The following is a 17,430-nucleotide window of genomic DNA, read 5'->3' as shown; positions in this document are numbered from 1 at the left end:
CAGCTTGGGAGACATCACTCCTCCCACCCTGGCACCACAGCGCCAGCCCTGGTCAGGAGGAGAAACTGCAGCCGGGAACATCTATCCCAGTCCCTCAGTCCTGGACCCCGCTCGGGTCTCACTGAGCCCAGGGCCATCAAGGCTATGGCAGACCTGCTGGCCTCCCAGGAGCCACATGTGAAGAGCATTCAGCAGCCCGCACGCTCTGTGGAGTGGCTCCTTACTGACGCGGGTGGGATGAATAACAGTCCGAGCCATCATGTGCGTTTGCTAAAAATATACTTGACATACTTTTGCGTTGGGAAACAATGTGGATTCCAAACATTCTCAAAGGGCAGAGAGGGGAAAAAAAGGAAGAATGGAAATCAAGTTTTTGAGCTTAGTAATTAATTAGCCTGTAAACAAATGACTCACGCTCTTTCCTGGCTATTTTTCTTTCCGTTTTGCGTGGATTTTCGTAGGGGCAGGGGGAGGGAGGCCAAGTGAGCCAAACACAGAGGCAAGACGGGATCCAGATGCGTCTCCCTGGGGTGCAGGATGGCAACTGTTGCAGGAGGAGTCGGCCAGTTGGAGAAAGAGAGGCAGAGCTTCAGGTGGAGGGGACAGCTTGCTGCTCGCGGCAGCCCTGAGAGCTGAAAGAGCTTGGCACATTCCAGGAGCAGGGAGAAGCGTAGTGTGGCTTGAGTGGAGTAAGCAAGGGGGTAAAATCAGAGAGGTCCACAGGGCCCAGATCATTTGGAACCCTACTGGTTGCTTGTACAGCGTCTAGACTCGATCCTGAAGACGGTGGGAGCCATAGAAAGGTTTTGAGCCAAGAAGGAATGTCATCTCATTCATACAATGACGTCGTTTAAAAATTGGGCGATCCGAATAATAAATTCAAAATGTTCTCTGTTGTTTGGATGCTTCTTGTCTTTAGATTTCCCCAATGAATACTGACCCAGTGGTTGTATTTCCTGAGGGTTCCTAGGGTTAGTGTCTGTCTCTTCTCCATAGAACACCAGCCCCGTGATATCAGAGACTTTCTCGGTCTTGTTTACTTCTGTGCCCCTAGTGCCAAGACCAAGGCTTGGCACACAGTAGGGGCCCAGTAAATGCTTGTCAGGTGACTGAGCCCTCTCTGCAAGGTCAGCGGTCTCGTTTAATTTTGTCAAAGGAGGAGTGGAGGGTAGTGAGGGCGCCACCTTAGCCTGGGCTGGTCCTGGGAAAGGAAGGTTTTATTTAGCTCAAAATAAGGAGAAGTTTTAAGGGGAAAATCACTTCTGTAAGGGACTGGGCTCCCCAGGAATGGGGGCATTCAAATAGGGTGCACACCAGCAGCCCCACGGTACCCGTCTCTGATTTGAGGCAGGCTTTGTGCCAGCTCATAGATGTCGCCCGACAATGAATGAGTTTGGGGTGTTGCCCTGTCCATTGTGCTGAGAAGTCGAGACCTAGAGAGGAGCTGTGACATGTCCAAAGCCACACAGGCACAAGCAGGGAAGCCCACACTGGAATCCAGGCATGACGACGAAGGCTTTTGTTTTAACTCCTTTTCTGAGCCATCAACATTGGTTGTGTCTCAGCTCCACCACTTAGATGCTGTGTGACCTGGGGCAAGTCACTTCACCTTTCTGATCCTCCGTGTCTTGCTACATTAAATGGGGGTGTGGATACCTGCCTTGTAGGGCTGCTGGGCGGAGTTACGGAGGTCTGAGTGGACAACAGCCGCACACGGTGCTCAGAGCTCATGGACCCCTCCTCTCTGTGCTTGGGTCTTTTTGACTTTGGCCCTCCTCCTGGGCTATGGACCCCCTCTTCGGTCAGCTGCTCCCCAGAGGCTGGTATCCAGGCACCCACCGCCCACTGGGTGTTGATTCACCCTTGCCATGCGCTTTTTGCCTTCTGCCTGCATTTTCTTCTTCCTCCTTTTCTTGGTAAACCTACTGCCTTGTCTGATTGCCAAAGGTCCTCTCAGGGAGTGGCGGGTGGAGCGGGGAGACCCCTTTATCCCACGAATGTTTCCACTGCTTCCTCATCCCTCCCACCCTCACCACGCCAGCTGAGATCACTAGGCACGAGGCTTGGACCAAGAGTGCAGGTCACAGTTTGGGGTTTCATTAATCATTACGGAGCAGGTGGGGCTCTGGCTGGTCCAAGGCCCCCTGTGCAGGGTGCGGGGGCAGGCTGGTGGGGACCTGGGGTGGAGGAGGGATGTCAAGGGACAAATTCTAGGAATGATGGCACTCACAGTCATGGCAAGCAACTACAGGAAAAGCCAAACGAGTGCCAGTGGGCATGCAGTGATGGGGGCAAGCTGGGTGGTGGTGGTGGGGGCCACTGGGTTTGGAGATACTTCGTGGAGGAGGTGTGTGTTGAGCCAGGTGTGCAGAGGGGAGATGAAGGGCTGGTTGTTGGAGTCAGCTCAGCTGGGCTTGAATCTCCTCTCTGCCCCCTTTCCCTAGAGGTGAACGTGGTCAAGTTCCCATCTCTCTCTCTAAGCCTCACTTAGAAAGTGAGATAATAATCATAGCATTCCACTCATCGAGGGTGGTGAGGACTAAGTGAGCCGACACAGATTAAGTGTCTAGAGCAGGGCCAGGGACACAGCTGAAGCTCAGACTTGGTAGCGCGGGTGCAGTGTCCCGCAGCCCTGGGTCTGAGTCTCCGCCCTGCCTCTGTGGCTTGCTGTGGGGCTTAGGACTGGAGGTGTGAGATGTCCAGTCTGGCGCTTGGCACTTAGTAGGTGCGTGGTCGGGGGATGAAATTAGGATCTTTGCGTGCCCGATGACCAGTGTGAGACCATCCTGACATCCCGGGGGGAGGTGACTTCCATTTTGAGGTGGGATGTTCCTACCGCTCTCACAGTGAGGAAACTGAGACTCAGGGACGTAAAGTTGTCAGCCAGAGATTGGACCTTCAGTCTGCTCAGCTCTGGAGCCTGCCTTCTTGTAGGCAGGGATGTCTCTGGGAGCATGCATTACTGATATATGTCCCACTGGGTCCCTTAGGGCCACCATGGCTACAGATGGAACAGCCTTGAAAAGCTAAATAAAGCAGTGCACGTAGCAACTCTTGGCCCAAGATTCCAAGATCCAGCGGTGTGTTCCCAGGGTCCTTGTCCCAGGCTGGGGACCAGGAAGCGGCTTTGTGTATATGAGGGCTGGCTCAGGGTCTTGGGATGGGGGCAGCTCCTACCAGGTTAAGCCTGACCTTTCGCCTCCCACCCAACCAGCCTCATTGCATTCTATTTATTTATTTTGTTCCTATTGGTCACTTTGGGCCACTTATTTCAACTGTCCAGAATCTGAATCTCCTTCTGACGTTTGGAGAATTCCCGGCTCTATGAGCAGATTCTACTTTCCACAAAGGATGCTGGGCATATGAAGCTAGGTTTCCAGCCTCCCTGGCAGCTAGAGCATAGACATGTGATGGCTTGGCCAATCAGATGCACCATCCTGGACCCGGAGGGAGTCCATTCTGCCTCTATCCAGACTCTAGTTCCAGGCAGGTCAAGTCTCTCTCCTGCTCAGAATCTTCCATGGCTCCACATTGCCTTAGGATAAAAGCCACAATTATCCCAATGTCCCACAAGAACCTCACCACCCCCGAGTCATCTCCTCCTCACTTATCCAGTCACATGGGCCTCCCTCAGCTAAGCTCAACACTTCGAGCTCGTCTCTGCTTCAGGGCTGTGTGCTTCTTTTTCCTTCTTTTACACAGCTGAGGGAATGGGCTGAAGGGAACTAGGCAGGGCGGAAGGGGAGTTGGGACTGAGGTTGGCCTGGCCTCTGCCTCAGTCTTGCAGGAGTCGCAACCCTTGTCCCAGAAGCTTCTACCTTCAGGAAGACAAGATGGAGCCCTTCCAAGAGCTGCAACTGTGTTTGCCTCAGCTCAGGCTAACTTAACATTCTCAAGGGCAATGGGGTGCAGTGATGGGGATGATACTGCCCCCAAGAGAATGGAAATTGATTCTTGTGGGGTGAAAATCTCTTAATGTTTTTATGTCTAAAGCACAGATATGCATACAAAAAAAAAAACAAACAGATATACAATAGTAGATTAGAAGACAGGCATCAAAACTTCACAGGGAGACAGGAAAAAAAAAACTGTCTAAATATGCTCCTTGCATGCATGAAAGCATGCTTAGGCACTCAGTCGTGTCCAACTCTTTGAGACCCCATAGACTGTAGCCTGCCGGGCTCTTGGTCCATAGGATTTTTCAGGCGAGAATACTGGAATGGCTTGCCATTTCCTCCTCCAGGGCATCTTCACAACCCAGAGATCGAACCCGAGTCTCCTGTGTCTCCTGCATTAGAGGCAGATTCTATACCTGCTTAGCCATCAGGGAAGTCCATACAAATGCTGTTGGGGCAGCAATTAAAAAGAGTTAACTTTGGTTTAACTCAATCCAGTTTAAAACTCACCTAAACTTGATTTGACTGAACCCCTCAACTCAACTCAACAAAACTCACTGCAGTCTAAACTCACAGTTTAATTCCTCTCATCTCAATTCATTTTGACTCAGCGTACATTAGCTCTGTGCTCCTCAATTCAGTTTAAAACCCACTTGAATTTGATTTAAGTCAACTCATCCTAACTTAACTCCCCTTCCCTCAACTCAGTTCAGTTTCTCGCAGTACAACTCAGTTTAATTTACTTCAGTTCACCTCAGTTTCACCCACCTCAATTCACTCAAGTCAATTCAACTCAATTTAATGCTCAACTCAGCTCAACTTCACCTCATTTCCTCAACTCACCTTGTCGAAACTTGATTTAACTCCCCTCAGCTCAACTTGGCTCAGGTCACCCACCTCAGGCACCTCACTCACTCACTCCATTTGCCACGCCCCCCTTCACAGATAGCCTTCTGGCCTCGCAGAAGAGAGAGGCCCCAGACTCGGTTCCGGCTGCCAGCATCCTCCCAGTCTAGCTGACATGTCCCTCAACAGGTGCTATGATGGGAGAGCACGGGGTGCTAAGTGGGCAGCATAGGGCAGGCCCTGGGAGCCCCAGATGCCTTCCCATAGGAGGAAGAGTTAGTTCCGGCAGAATACTGGGAGGAAGGACATTCCAGCAAAAGGCACAGCATGTGCAAAGGGCCGGAGGCAGGGCGTTCAGAGAACGGGAAGTTGCGCGGGCTGGGGGCATGATGGGAAGATGAGGGTGGGATAAGAGGTGGCCGGGAACACGCACTGTCTGCTTGAGGTACCCTGGCCTGGGGGCAGTGGGGAGCCACAGTGGCACCGAGGAAGTCCTCTGCGGAATGTGATTTAAAGGATCCCTCCTGTCTCTGGGAGGAAACAGTCTAGAGGTGAGACTGGACTTGCTGGGCAGTGACTGAGCCAAGAGATCCAGCACCGGGAAGTTGGTAGGGGGCGAAGAGGTGGGGAGCTTGCTTAAAGAAGGATTTAAGAAATGGATAATACACAATTGTTTGCTTAGTCGCTTAGTCGTGTCCAACTCTTTGAGACACTGTGGGCTGTAGCCCCCAGGCTCCTCTATTCATGGGAGTTTTTCAGGCGAGAATACTGGAGTGGGTTGCCATTTCGTCTTCTAGGGGATCTTCCCAACCCAGGGATTGAACCCACATCTCCTGTGTCTCCTGCATCACAGGTGGACTCTTTACCTGCTGAGCCCAATATATAATATATATTAACTAATTTAATCCTTCCAACAACCGCATGAGGTAGCTATTACTATTATTAACTTTATTTTGTAGATGAGGAAACTGAGGCTCAGAGAGGTCAAGACATTTGCCCAAGGCACACAGCTGCTGCTTCTTTTTTTAAAGGAACGCTCTTGTTTATAATACTTATTTATTTTTGGTTGCGCTGGGTCTTCACTGCTGTGCACTGGCTTTCTCTGGTTGGGGTGAGTGGGGGCTACTCTTTGTTCCAGTGAACGGGCTTCTCATTGCAGCAGCTTCTCTTGTCGTGGAGCACAGGCTTTGGGCACACAGGCTCAGTAGTTGTGGCATGGGGTTCGTTGCTCTGTGGCATGTGAGATCTTCCTGGACCAGGGATCGAACCCATGTCCTCTTCATTGTCAGGCAGATTCCTGTCCACTGAGCCCCCACGGAAGTCGGGCACACAGCTTCTCAGGGGCACAGCTGGGATCTGAACTTGGGCACTGATGCTCCAGAGCCCTCAGGAGGACTGAACGTCCCCCTTCAAAGTCCTCCTGGCAGGTCCATCCTGCGGATCCTCACTCCACATAGTAGGTGCTCAGGAAACTCGTGCTGTGTCAGTGTCTGGGGATTTAGATCATCCTCTCCATGTGAGTTGAGGGGGCCCGTCCCCATTTCAAAGGAAGAACCTGTTATCTTTGTTTCACAGGAGAGGGAACTGAGGCCTGAGGTCACAGAGGCAGGGAGTGGTAGAGCCAAGCTCTGACTCCCCAGTGGGAAAGGGTTCTACAGACGGGCAAGGCCGTCATCTTCGGGGTCTTCAGCCGTCTGGATGCTAACTTCACATGCTCATGTGCACTGAGCAGGCCTGCACGTTGCACAGTGAGCTGATCCCACTCTGTCCCTCCTCCTCTTAAACTTCTCCCGCAGCTGCCCTCTGACCCGAGGATGCAATCCAGGCTCACGCTTGCATCAGGGCCTGCCTGGTCCGCTTCCCACCCTGCCCGCCTCTCTGACCTCGCCTCCCACCACTCTCCCCTTCTTCCTCCCTGCTCCAGTTTCCTCCAACAGGCCAGTTTCTCACCCCAGGGCCTTTGCACATGCACTGCACTCTGCTTGGAACCCTCTTCCCGTGGCAGCTCCATCTCATCCTTTGGTTTTCAGTGCTAAAGTCACCACTCCAGAGAAGTCCTCCTTAAGCCCTTGAGATCAGTTGTTCCCTATCACATCAGCTTAAAAAATGCCCTACTCCTCTAGGATTCTTATTTGTTTATCATTTATTTCCTCTAGTAGAATGAGCTCTTGTGGGCATGACCACGTCTATCTCGTTTGCTGCTGTACTGACTGACATCTGGGTGCTTGTGTGCTCAGTCGTGTCTGACTCTGCCACCTGGGGACTCTAGCCTGCCAGGCTCCTCAGCCCAGGGGATTCTCCAGGCAAGGATACTGGAGTGGGTTGCCATGCCCTCCTTGATAAACATTTGTGAACGAATGAATGAGTGAAGAAATGGATGGACACAGTTGAGTACGCTCAGTGCTGAGAAGAGGAACAGAAGTCTCAGGGCCCAGGCTGGGGTCTGACACCTTCTTTCCCAAGGTCCCTGTGTACTGGGAGGAGCCCTGCTGGGGCAGGAGGGCAGGCATGAGGGGCAGGACGAGGACTGGGCGAGGCCTCCTTGTTCCTTACTGTTTTCATCCTCTTGGTAATTATGGGCTCAGACACTCCTCGATGCCTTTCCCAGAATAATAGCTGGGCCTGTTATCAGCAGCATCACTGGGACCTTTTCACAAACAGTCATTAATCAGGTCTCACTGCCACCCTGCCTTCCTCTCAGTGGAAACCGAGGCCCAGAGAAGCGAGGCCACTTTCTCAGCATCACACAGCTGATGGGGGTGTGGGGGGTGCTGATGGGCTATTTTTCCCCCAGCTCTCTGGTGTGGGATGGGGCTTCTTCTCTGTTTTGCTGAGCGGGGAGCCTCTGAGTCTGCCATGGCTGGGGGGGGCCCTGCCCCCAGCCTTCCCCGAAGCCCCGGGGGCCTTCCAAGGTGGCCTCTTAATCACTGCCGGTTAATTAAGGAGGTTAAACAGCTCAGAGGACCCACGCAGGCCTGCCTGGGGAGAAGGTGGCCTGGCCATTTCGCAGCGAGGCCACTGATACCCAGGCCCCGGCTGGCGGGGTGCTGGGCCGTCTCTGCCCTCCGGGGGTCTGGGGGTCTCTGGGGAAGGTGCCCTAGGGCTCCGTCATGGTGTGTGCCCCCTCCCCTTCTTCAGGTGTGTGTGGGAGGCACTGGCATCACTTAATGAGGCCTCCACAGCTGCCAAGGAGAGCTGGAGGAGTTGAAACAGGTTCTGGGTGAGGTGAGTTTCGTGGGCTGGGCAGAATCCATGGCTCTCTGCCATGTGGGCGCTCCCTGGGGCGGTGGGGGGCGGGCGTGGGACCCCTGCCTCCTCCCTCTGCCTCTGTGGGGTGGGGGCAGAGGACGCCCGGGAGGGGACGGCAGGAATGACAGAGGCTGGTGGTCAGGACTGGAGACTCACACCCCACCTCCCCAGCAACCCCGCGAGGAGCCTGCCTGTGGGAACCACACCAAATAGGGCCAGGGCAGCAGGGTCTGGGGGTCCCAAGACACGGCTCACCTGCATGCTGACACTGTCTCTGGCCTTGGGCCTCCAATCTGAGAAATGGGGGTGTTTGGATGTGACGACCTCAGGCTCAAAGCTTTAGGAATGATCCATCCCAGACAGAGCGACCTGAGCTTTAGGAATGATCCACCCCAGACAGAGCGACCTGACTTGCTGTGTGACTTTGGGCAAGTTGCTTCCCTCCTCTGGGCCCCTGTAGATCCGGCTGTACCCAGTGATGGCGGGGTGGACCAAGTGATGGAGATGAGTGGCCACTCACTCCTGCGAGGGGCACCCAGACCCGCTTTCTCTGGGACACACAGGGAGTTAGTATTCAGTATGCCGCTACTAGTCCCGGGGAGACTGAGGCCCTGCAGTCAGGCCGACGCGGTGAGGCAGGAGGCGTCCAACTGCTGCCTGGGTGCTCCTCGAGGCCAGGCTGTGGGTCCCAGTATCTGGAGAGCCAGCCTCTGTGCATTGCTGAGCCCCTGGGGTCCACAGTGGAACGCGCTCAGGCATGGCTGGCTCAAGGCAGGACCCCCTGTGTTCCCAGAGCCTGTGTGGGTTGGGGCCTGGCTGGCTGTTTGTCTTCTCCAACTTTTCTTTTTTAAAGTCACCTTTTGGGAAGTATAATTCTATAAAGGTCACTTTATTAACTTACAATAGAGGTCACTCTTTTTTGGTGCACAGTTCTGTGAATTTCATTGCATAACCACCGCCGTGATCAAGACACAGATTTCCATCGCTCCAGAAGGTTCCTTGGTGCGCCTTTGTGGTCAGTCTCTTTCAATACCACCACATGTGGACAACCAGTGATCTCCCCCAGATTTTTATTTTGAAGATTTTCAGTCTTTCTATAAACGTGCAAAAACCTTACACGGAACCGCTGAAGTGCCTTCATCCAGATGCCCCAACTGTCAACACTCATCACTTGGCCCCATGGGCATTCTTGGTCTCTCTCTGCATGATTTTTTGCTGACATGTTTGTATATGCACACATCCTGACCCTTCATCCTAAATACTTCAGCAAGCACCTCTGAAGAGTGCAGGCATTCCCAGGCCCAGCCCCAATGCCATGATCACGTCCAAGAAAGTTAGCATTGGTCTGGTCACGTTACCTAGTATCCAGTCTGTGTCCAAACTACTGAGGTTGCTCCAAAGTGTCCTCAATAGCTCTGTGTGTGTGTGTGTTTATCTTTCTTGTCTGGACTTTAGTCAAGGATCAGGCCCTGCATTTGATAGGATCTCTTTGGTCTCCTTTTATCCAGAACATTCTCTCTGCCCTGGCTTGATATATAATATACTTACATTTTTTTTTTTTGATCGCACAGGGTCTTCCTTGCTGCACACGGGCTTTCTCTAGTCTCAGCGAGCGGGGGCTGCTCCTTGTCGCGGTGCGTGGGTTTCTCACTGTGGTGGCTTCTCTCGTGTGCAGTGCAGGCGCTCGGTGCTCGGGCCTCGGGAGGTGCAGTCTGTGGGCTCAGTAGTCGTGGCCCACAGGCTTTAGTGGTTCCGCGGTGCGCGGAATCCGCCTGGACCAGGGACTGAATCCGTGTCTCCTGCATTGGCGGGCGGACTCCCCATCCTCTGGAGCTCCACTGAGTGAAAGTGAAAGTCGCTCGGTTGAGTCCGACTCTTTGTGACCCCATGGACTGTCCATGGGATTCTCCAGGCCAGAATACTGGAATGGGTAGCCTTGCCCTTCTCCAGGGGATCTTCCCAACCCAGGGATTGAACCTAGGTCTCCCACACTGCAGGCGGATTCTTTACCAGTTGAGCCACAAGGAAAGCCCAAGAACGCTGGAGTGGGTAGCTATCCCTTCTCCAGGGGATCTTCCTGACCCAGGAATCGAACTGGGGTGTCCTGCATTGCAGGCGGATTCTTTACCAACTGAGCTATCAGGGAAGACCTAATATGACTACAAGGGAAGTTTTAAAATGTACTTTTCTTAAAAGCTGTCCCCAGGATTCTTCATACCTGGGGCTCAAAGGCAAGTCCCAGGGGTACATGAGTGCTAGGCGAGGGGGATGGCTAATGTGGGAACATGGGTGTTCTGAAGGCCTTTTCTTAAAAACTTTGTTTAAAAGGAGAGGAAGGGAGGGAGGGAGAGAAAGAGAGAGAGAGACAGACAGATAGGCAGGTTCATTGTTTTAGATTCCAGCAATGCTGAAAAATTCAAAGCAAAAATTAAAAATCACCCAAGTGGAATTGAGGGGGCCCTGTGGCCTAGTGACCATGGCTCTCATCTCGCTCTGCCTGCCCTGACCGTGAGACCTTGGCCAGGAGACTGCCCCTCTTGGGCCTCAGTCTCCCCACCTGTGAAATGGGATCAACATCAGCCCATCCTCCTCCCCACACCTTTGTGAGGATTAATGAACTAACAGAGCGTGTCAACAGCAGCAACTCTGCTTGTTAACAGTTTCCTGACAGACATTTCTCTCTGTACCTACACGCATGGGTATATATGAACACTGTATTATAAAGATTGGGTCGTCTCCTTTTTCTCCCCTCAACAGTTCATCAGAAGCATTTCCCCACATCCCCAAATGTAGCACTCTTCTCTCATTTAAACTTGTTTAAACATTTATTAATTTTTGTTGATCGATGATACATTTATATGCTGCCGAATTCCAGAGGTACAAGTAGTGTCAGTAAAGCCTGTGTCCCGCCTGTCCCTGTTCCCTCAGCTCCTCGCCGAGATGTTTTCTTGTTTTGCTTTCCAGAAGAGTCCTACACATAGATAAACAAAAACATATAATTTTTTTCTTCTTGTTTTCCTTATAGATATTGAAAGACCCTACACACTGTTTCCATGCCTTGTTATTTTCACGGAACCATAGACCTTGGAGAAGGTCCATATAGTGCATAAAGGACTGTCCTTTTGGCTTTTTTTTTTTTTTTTTTAAGCCCATGGGGTAGGCTCTTATAGAAATGAACTGTTTAGTGAACCAGTTCCTTATTCAGGGATATCAAGTTGCTTGTAGGCTTTCACCACTACAAATTGCAACAGATAGCCTTGTGCAAGCCTCTGTGTGCCCATGTGCAAGTCTGGAGGATGTATTCCTAGAAGTGGAACGGTGGGTCAGGTGTCATGCATGTTTTCAGCTTTGCTCTGCCCCCATTTTCAATGGCCACGTGAATCCCGGTGTAATTGAACAGTCCCCAGCTGGTGGACATTTAGGTGGTTCCAGTGCGTCTTTCCCATAAGCGACGCCACAAAGGACATCTTTGTGCAGCTGCCTTCATGTGCCGCAGCAGTTGGCTTATGGGGAATTCCCAGGCATCTGAAGGCAGAGCAACAGGAAGCGCTGAGAACAGAAGACTGACCCAAAGGGGCCGAGTGAGCCCCAGGGCCTGCGGCCTGGATGGGGATCCAGGCTGCCGATCAGATCCTCAGGCTGACAGAGGCCTCTACGCTTGTGCTGGTTGACTGTGATCTGGGCTCCACAGCGTCAGTCGGGCCCACCCGAGAGGCTGAAAGAAATGCCGTCCTGGGCCCCGCCCCGGCCCTGTAGAATCAGGACTTGTGCCATCTTTGGCTGGCGCAGCCGAGTTTGAGAAGAGCTGCCCTAAAACAAATCTAGAAACCCCAAGACCCGTTACTAGAGGAGGTGGCTCGGCCTTCCGTCTGGGGCAGACCTGACGCTTAGAGCTGGCTTCACGTGGGCTGGCTGTGTGACCGGGCGTGAGCTGGGGACCCTCTGTGTCCCGCCTTTACAACAGGGATGAGAGTAACACTCACCTCACGGTTTTTCACGTAAGCGTGCGTGGCATGTGCTTGCAGGTGGGAAGTGTGCAGTAAACGCTGCAATTGTCGGCGAGGTGCGCGTTCTACAGAGGAGATGTGGCCGTCGGGCCCTCGCTCCGTGTGCCTCTTGGTCTCTCCTCTCTCTGTCTCATCATCCTTCTTCTGTCTTTCTCTGTACCTGTCTGTCCGTGTCCACCTATTTCTCTTTATTCTGCCTCTGTATCCCTTCTTTCATTTCTGTCTCTTTCTCCCCATTTCTTACTGTTTCTCTCTTTTTATCTTTACCCTATGGGGGCCATACAGGCTTTATAAGCATCTATGAAAATGCTAAAAACCTGGGGAAATGGGGCTACAAGACAAAGAAGAAACCCCAAACTAAAAATTAACAGCAATATAAGGGCAAAATCGTACCATTAAACAAAGTCAGAAATATCAAGAGCAAAAAAATACATGTTTTCAGTGGGACGTGGGGCCCTTCAGCCTGCTTGGTGGTTGGGATGGGGTCTGCCAGGATGCCCGGCCCAGAGCATCGTCACCTTTCGTTCCCGCCTCTTTGGCCCATATGCAGCCTTGGCCCCGGGTAGAGCTGAGGGCTGAGGAGCAGAGATTCTGGTCCTGCGCGGTCACGGAGTCCCTTCTCTGTCGCACCCTCACTGTGTGACCCCGGCGGGCACCGTCAGTCAGTGACGGTGGTCTCGCTCATTCACTGAGCGCCTGCAGTGTCGGACCCCGGTACACCACACTGAATGGCAGAAACCGTGCAGGTGGTGCTTATGTCCTAGGGGCTGTGCGTGTGGCAGACAGAAGAGAAGTGAGGGAATAAATACTCAGAGCAATTTCAGGTAATGCCAAGTGATGGGACTAGAATAAAATAAGGCTGGGACTACTTTGCCCCGGGGCTTCCCAGGGGGCGCTAGTAGTAAAGAACCTGCCTGCTAGGGCAGGAGACGGAAGAGACGCGGGTTCTACCCTTGGGTCGGGAAGATCCCCCAGAGAAGGGAATGTCTACCCACTCCAGTATTCTAGCCTGGAGAATTCCATGGACAGAGGAGCCTGAGGGGCTACAGTCTACAGGGCCACAAAGAGTCAGATACGACTGAAGTGACTTAGCATGCTTGTGCTTTGTCTTGGTTGCGGGGAGTGGGATCTGGAAAGGGCTGCTCTGAATTCAGAAACCAGAATGATGAGAAGGAGCTGGGCACAGGAAGATCTAGGAAAAGGGCATTCCAGAAGCGGGAACAGCACATGTAGAGGTCACGAGGCAGGAACAAGCTTGGAGCCAGTCATGATGGCAAGCTTTCAGGGGATGCAAAGGTCTCAGGAACCAGACAGTCTTTGCTGAGTGTTTTGAGCGAGTCACTTGCCCACTTTGAGCCTTTGCTTCCCCCAGTGTAAAATGAGAATGATACAGACCCAACCCTTAGGGATGAGTGAAGATGAAATCCGGTAGTGGGCCACAATTCCTCTATTGTGTGGGGGGGGGGGACTCCAGAAATGGGGTGTGGGAGAAACATCTGGAAACTGTGGCACAGCAGAACCACTCTTTGTGCTTGCTTTTGGGGGGTGACGATGGAGATTGTTTTGGGCTGAGAGCAGTGCTCCAATCTCCCCAGGCCTCAGCCTCAGATTTCAGGAGTTAATAGCTTAAAGCACTCGGCATAATTGGCACAGAGCAAGTAGACAGGAATGGGGAGGGCATTCCAGGTGGGAGGAAAGGCGTGGAGCTGGGAATGTTTAAGGTGTGTTAGGGAAAGAGTGCAGAGACCAGCTTGGCTGGTGGGGAGGAGTGAGAGAGGAGGCTGGAAAGACAGGTTGAGGCCCAGGAGGAGACCTTGAATGGCATGAAAACGAGGGTGGGCCTCAACCTGTAGGCAGTGGGGAACCAGCGTGCCTTCTGGAGCAGCAGAAGCCTTGGAAATGGTTTTTGGTTTTGGTTTGTTTTTTCAGTGCTATATTTCAGACATTCAGAAAAACATTTGAAAGATCATACAGCTTTCATGCAGCCATCACTCGGCTTAAGAAGAAAACAGCCCAGGGGAGATGGTGCCTCCGGCCCCTGCCCCTTCCCGGCTGCATTTCTCCTAGAAGCTACTGTGGGCCTGGCTTGGTGCTCGTGATTCCACCGATGTCTTTGTCCTTCTGTTGTTTGTTTGATGGAGGTATAACGTACACACAGTACAATACACCAATCTTAACTGTGTAATCTGATGGCCTGTGGGATCACTACCCGGATCCAGTCATAGGCCGCTCCGAGCCTTTGGTTTTTGCTCTTCTCGAACTGCATACAGATGGAGTCACTCTGTGAGTGGTCTTCTGTCTCTGGCGCTTTCTCTCAACCTGGTGGGACGGATGCGTGTTTGTGTCACTGGTTCCTTCCTTTTCACTGCTGTGCAGTAGTCCACTGGGTAAACAGATCACAGTTCATATAATCGCTGTACTGTCCATGGAGATGTACATTTTTTTTTTTCTGGTTTCCAGTATTTCAAATAGCGCTGTTACGAACATTCTTATGCATATCTTTTGGCAGACCTAAGAACACAGTTCTTTTAGTGTATGTTCAAGAGTGAGGCTATAGATGCACACATTTAGTCCTTGTAGCTATGGCCAATTTCCCAAAGCGTTTGTACAACATCTTTATGCTTTTATACTCGCACACACACGCACACCCCTTAGAGAGCTGGGGTACTGTTTTGGTTGTGGGTGTGATTCAACAGATGGTGTCACTTTTGCTTCTGCAACTTGCTTTTTTTCCCACTCAGTGTTCTGTTCTCAAGATCCGTCCCCATCGGTACAGCAGCTTGGGCGCATCTATTTATTTTTGGTGTAGGATCTGTCCTGCGGACAGACCACAGCGCTCTCCTGCAAGCTCTCCGCATGGACGTTTAGCTTGCTCCCGACTGGGATTCTCTTTCCGGATTTTCATAAGCATCTGTTCTGTGTAGGGAGAGGCCAGAGGGGATGGGGGCGGAGGGGCGGCTGCATCCAATCAGGTGGGAGACGAGGAGGAGGGGCCGCTGGTGCAGATGGCTCCGAGGGACGTTTCACAGACTCGGTTGACGTAGAGGAGGAAGGAACCCAGACCTGGATTCTGGGGGCCAGAAGCCCGGGGTTGAAGCCCCCCTCACACTCTCTGGCTGTGTGACCTTGGGCATGTCACATTGGTGCCCAGAGCCTCAGCGTCCTCATCGGTAATTTGGCACCATTCGCCCTGCCTGGCAGGGGCTGAGTGAGCAGAAACATTCAGGGGTCAGGGTTTGGATCCATCCGTTAGCTTACTGACTTTGGGTAGATTGCCTCTTCTGAGCCTCTCAGTTTCCTCATCTGTAAAATGGGGACAAGAATAATACCCGCCTCCCCATGATTTTGCAGCAGTGGAATGTGATTCTGTGCATAAAGCACTTATTGAATGCTCAGTAACTGGTAGCTACTCTTTATTATCACTGTCCCTCCTGTTGACTTCTGTCTTTCCCACCAGCTGGTAGGTGCTGGGAGGGCCAGGCTCCCATCTTTTGCCCCCATCTTTCTCTGGAGGTCAGCGGAAATATTTGGAGTCCAGCTACACGTTATTGCTGCATTCTGGGGGCCCTTGGGAGAGCTCAGCCCCATCTCAGAGCCTCTTTTCTCTTGTAAAGTGGAGCTCCTGGCAGTGCTGGCTGGACCAGGCGGTTCCCCTCCAGGCATGTGGTCTCAAAAGGAGAAAGAGCTCTAGAACAGGTCTGATGGAGCCCTCAGGGGTCACGATTTCCTAGCAGGGCTGTGGCTGTGGCAGCCTAGGGGGGAACTCCGAGAGATGGGGGGGCTTGTCACTCCCAGTCGAGCTCCTTTGGGACATGGACGTGAGAGGGGCAGTGAGAGGAGAAAGGGAGGGGGTCCTGGCTCTGCCGACCCTCCGAGGGTGGGTTTGAGCAGCGGGGCAGTCCAAGCCCCGGCTGTGGGGTGACCGGGAGGCTGGCATCACAGGCTGCTGCCCAGCCTCTGACGCCGTGCGCTGTGTGGCCCTGGGGGCCTGGCATACCTGCTCTGTGCCCCCATCTCCTTGGCTGTGATTGTCTTGGGGAGAGGCCTTGCTTCCTTGTCTCCTGGATTTTCCGGCCCCCTGGCCCGCGTGGAGGCTGAGGCCAGGGCTCCGGGCCAGGGCTGCGCACCTTGACAACCCGCCCACGCCGGGCACAAAGGCCCATTGTCTGGGCCCACGTCGGCGGGGAAGCGGGCGGGGAGCCGCCGCCTTTCACCCAACCCGCTTGTGGTCGCGGGGACTGAGGAGCGATTCACAGGGGTTCCCGCCTCCTGACCAGGCACCTGGCCAGGCCGCCTCCCGGGCAGGCACTCGCGCCAAGTGGGGCCAGCTCCCACCTTGAGCCGGGCCTCAGTTTCCCCCAAGATCCTCGGGTCTCTGTCCTCCCGTCACCCGGCCTGCCGCACTTGAGGTGGCCGTGGGCACTAGGGCTTTAGGGTTCTAGTTCTGGGTGGTTTGGGGTGCGTCTCTTCACCTCCATGAGCCTGTTTCCCCGTCAGTAAAAGGAGCCTTGGAATCCACGACTCTCGGGGTGAAAGGTACAAGGTGATGCCACGGGCAACATTCATCTGGCCGCTCGTTTACTCAGAAGTCCATGCTGCTGTGTTAGCTGCCCAGTCCTGTCTGACTCTTTGCGACTCCATGGACTGTGGCCTGCTGGGCTCCTCTGTCCATGGAATTCTCCAGGCAAGAATGCTGGAGTGAGCTGCCATTTCCTCCTCCAGGGGATCGTCTAAACCCAGGGATTGAACCCGGGTCTTCTGCATTGCAGGCAGACTCTTTACCCTCTGAGCCACCGGGGAAGTCCGGAAGTCCACACTGGGTGTCGACTATGTACGTGACTAGTTATAGAATTTGGTGGGGGTGGGGGGTGGGCCTGTGCAAAATTAAATGCAGTGCCTCTTATTCAAAAGGAAGAATTTCAAGATGGTGCCAGCAAGGGAGCGTCTGAACGTGGGGCCCCATGGGAGGAGCCTGGTCACATGCCCACGAAGCCCACCCTGACTGTGTGCCAGATACCACACCAAGCATGGGGCACAGCTGATGAAAGAGGAAACTTCTGCCCTCCTCCAACCTGTGGGGGAGGACCTAGGAGCCCCTCAGGGTTGCTGGGTGCCCCGGAGGCCTGCTCCTTCGGGGCCTGCTCACCGGGCCATGCAGGGTGACCGTGGGGTGCCCAGGCCTCCCTGCGAGGCTCCAGGGTCAGTGACCCTCACAACAGTCTGGGCACCCACAGCAGTAATGGCAGATGTTTACTGAGTGCTGGCTCCGTACTGGGGCTGCTTCCCGTGTGGACGTGATGAATTCAGAGCATCTCTGTACTAGCCTTATGAGGAGGCAGGGCGATGGAGCGCTCTCCTGTACAGAAGGAGAAACTGAGGCAGGGTTTAAACCCAGGCCGCCTGGTGCCAGAGAGTTCTTCTCCCCATCCCAC

The 17,430-nt window shown here is 53.3% G+C and overlaps 1 long non-coding RNA gene across 1 annotated transcript in view; it reads left to right on the top strand.

Annotated features, from left to right (window-relative positions):
- Positions 1-5,958: 5,958 nt before the first annotated feature.
- LOC112578675 overlaps positions 5,959-17,430 on the top strand; it is a 36,308-nt gene continuing 24,836 nt past the window's right edge. Inside the window, exon 1 of the long non-coding RNA XR_006544296.1 lies at positions 5,959-7,967. This is a non-coding gene — a long non-coding RNA (uncharacterized LOC112578675). The remainder of the gene's footprint in view (positions 7,968-17,430) is intronic.

This window comes from Bubalus bubalis, chromosome 14 (assembly GCF_019923935.1).
Source record: "Bubalus bubalis isolate 160015118507 breed Murrah chromosome 14, NDDB_SH_1, whole genome shotgun sequence".
Lineage (NCBI taxonomy): Eukaryota > Metazoa > Chordata > Mammalia > Artiodactyla > Bovidae > Bubalus > Bubalus bubalis.
The sequence above is the reverse complement of the archived record's forward strand: the minus strand, read 5'-3'. Positions and strand labels throughout refer to the sequence as shown.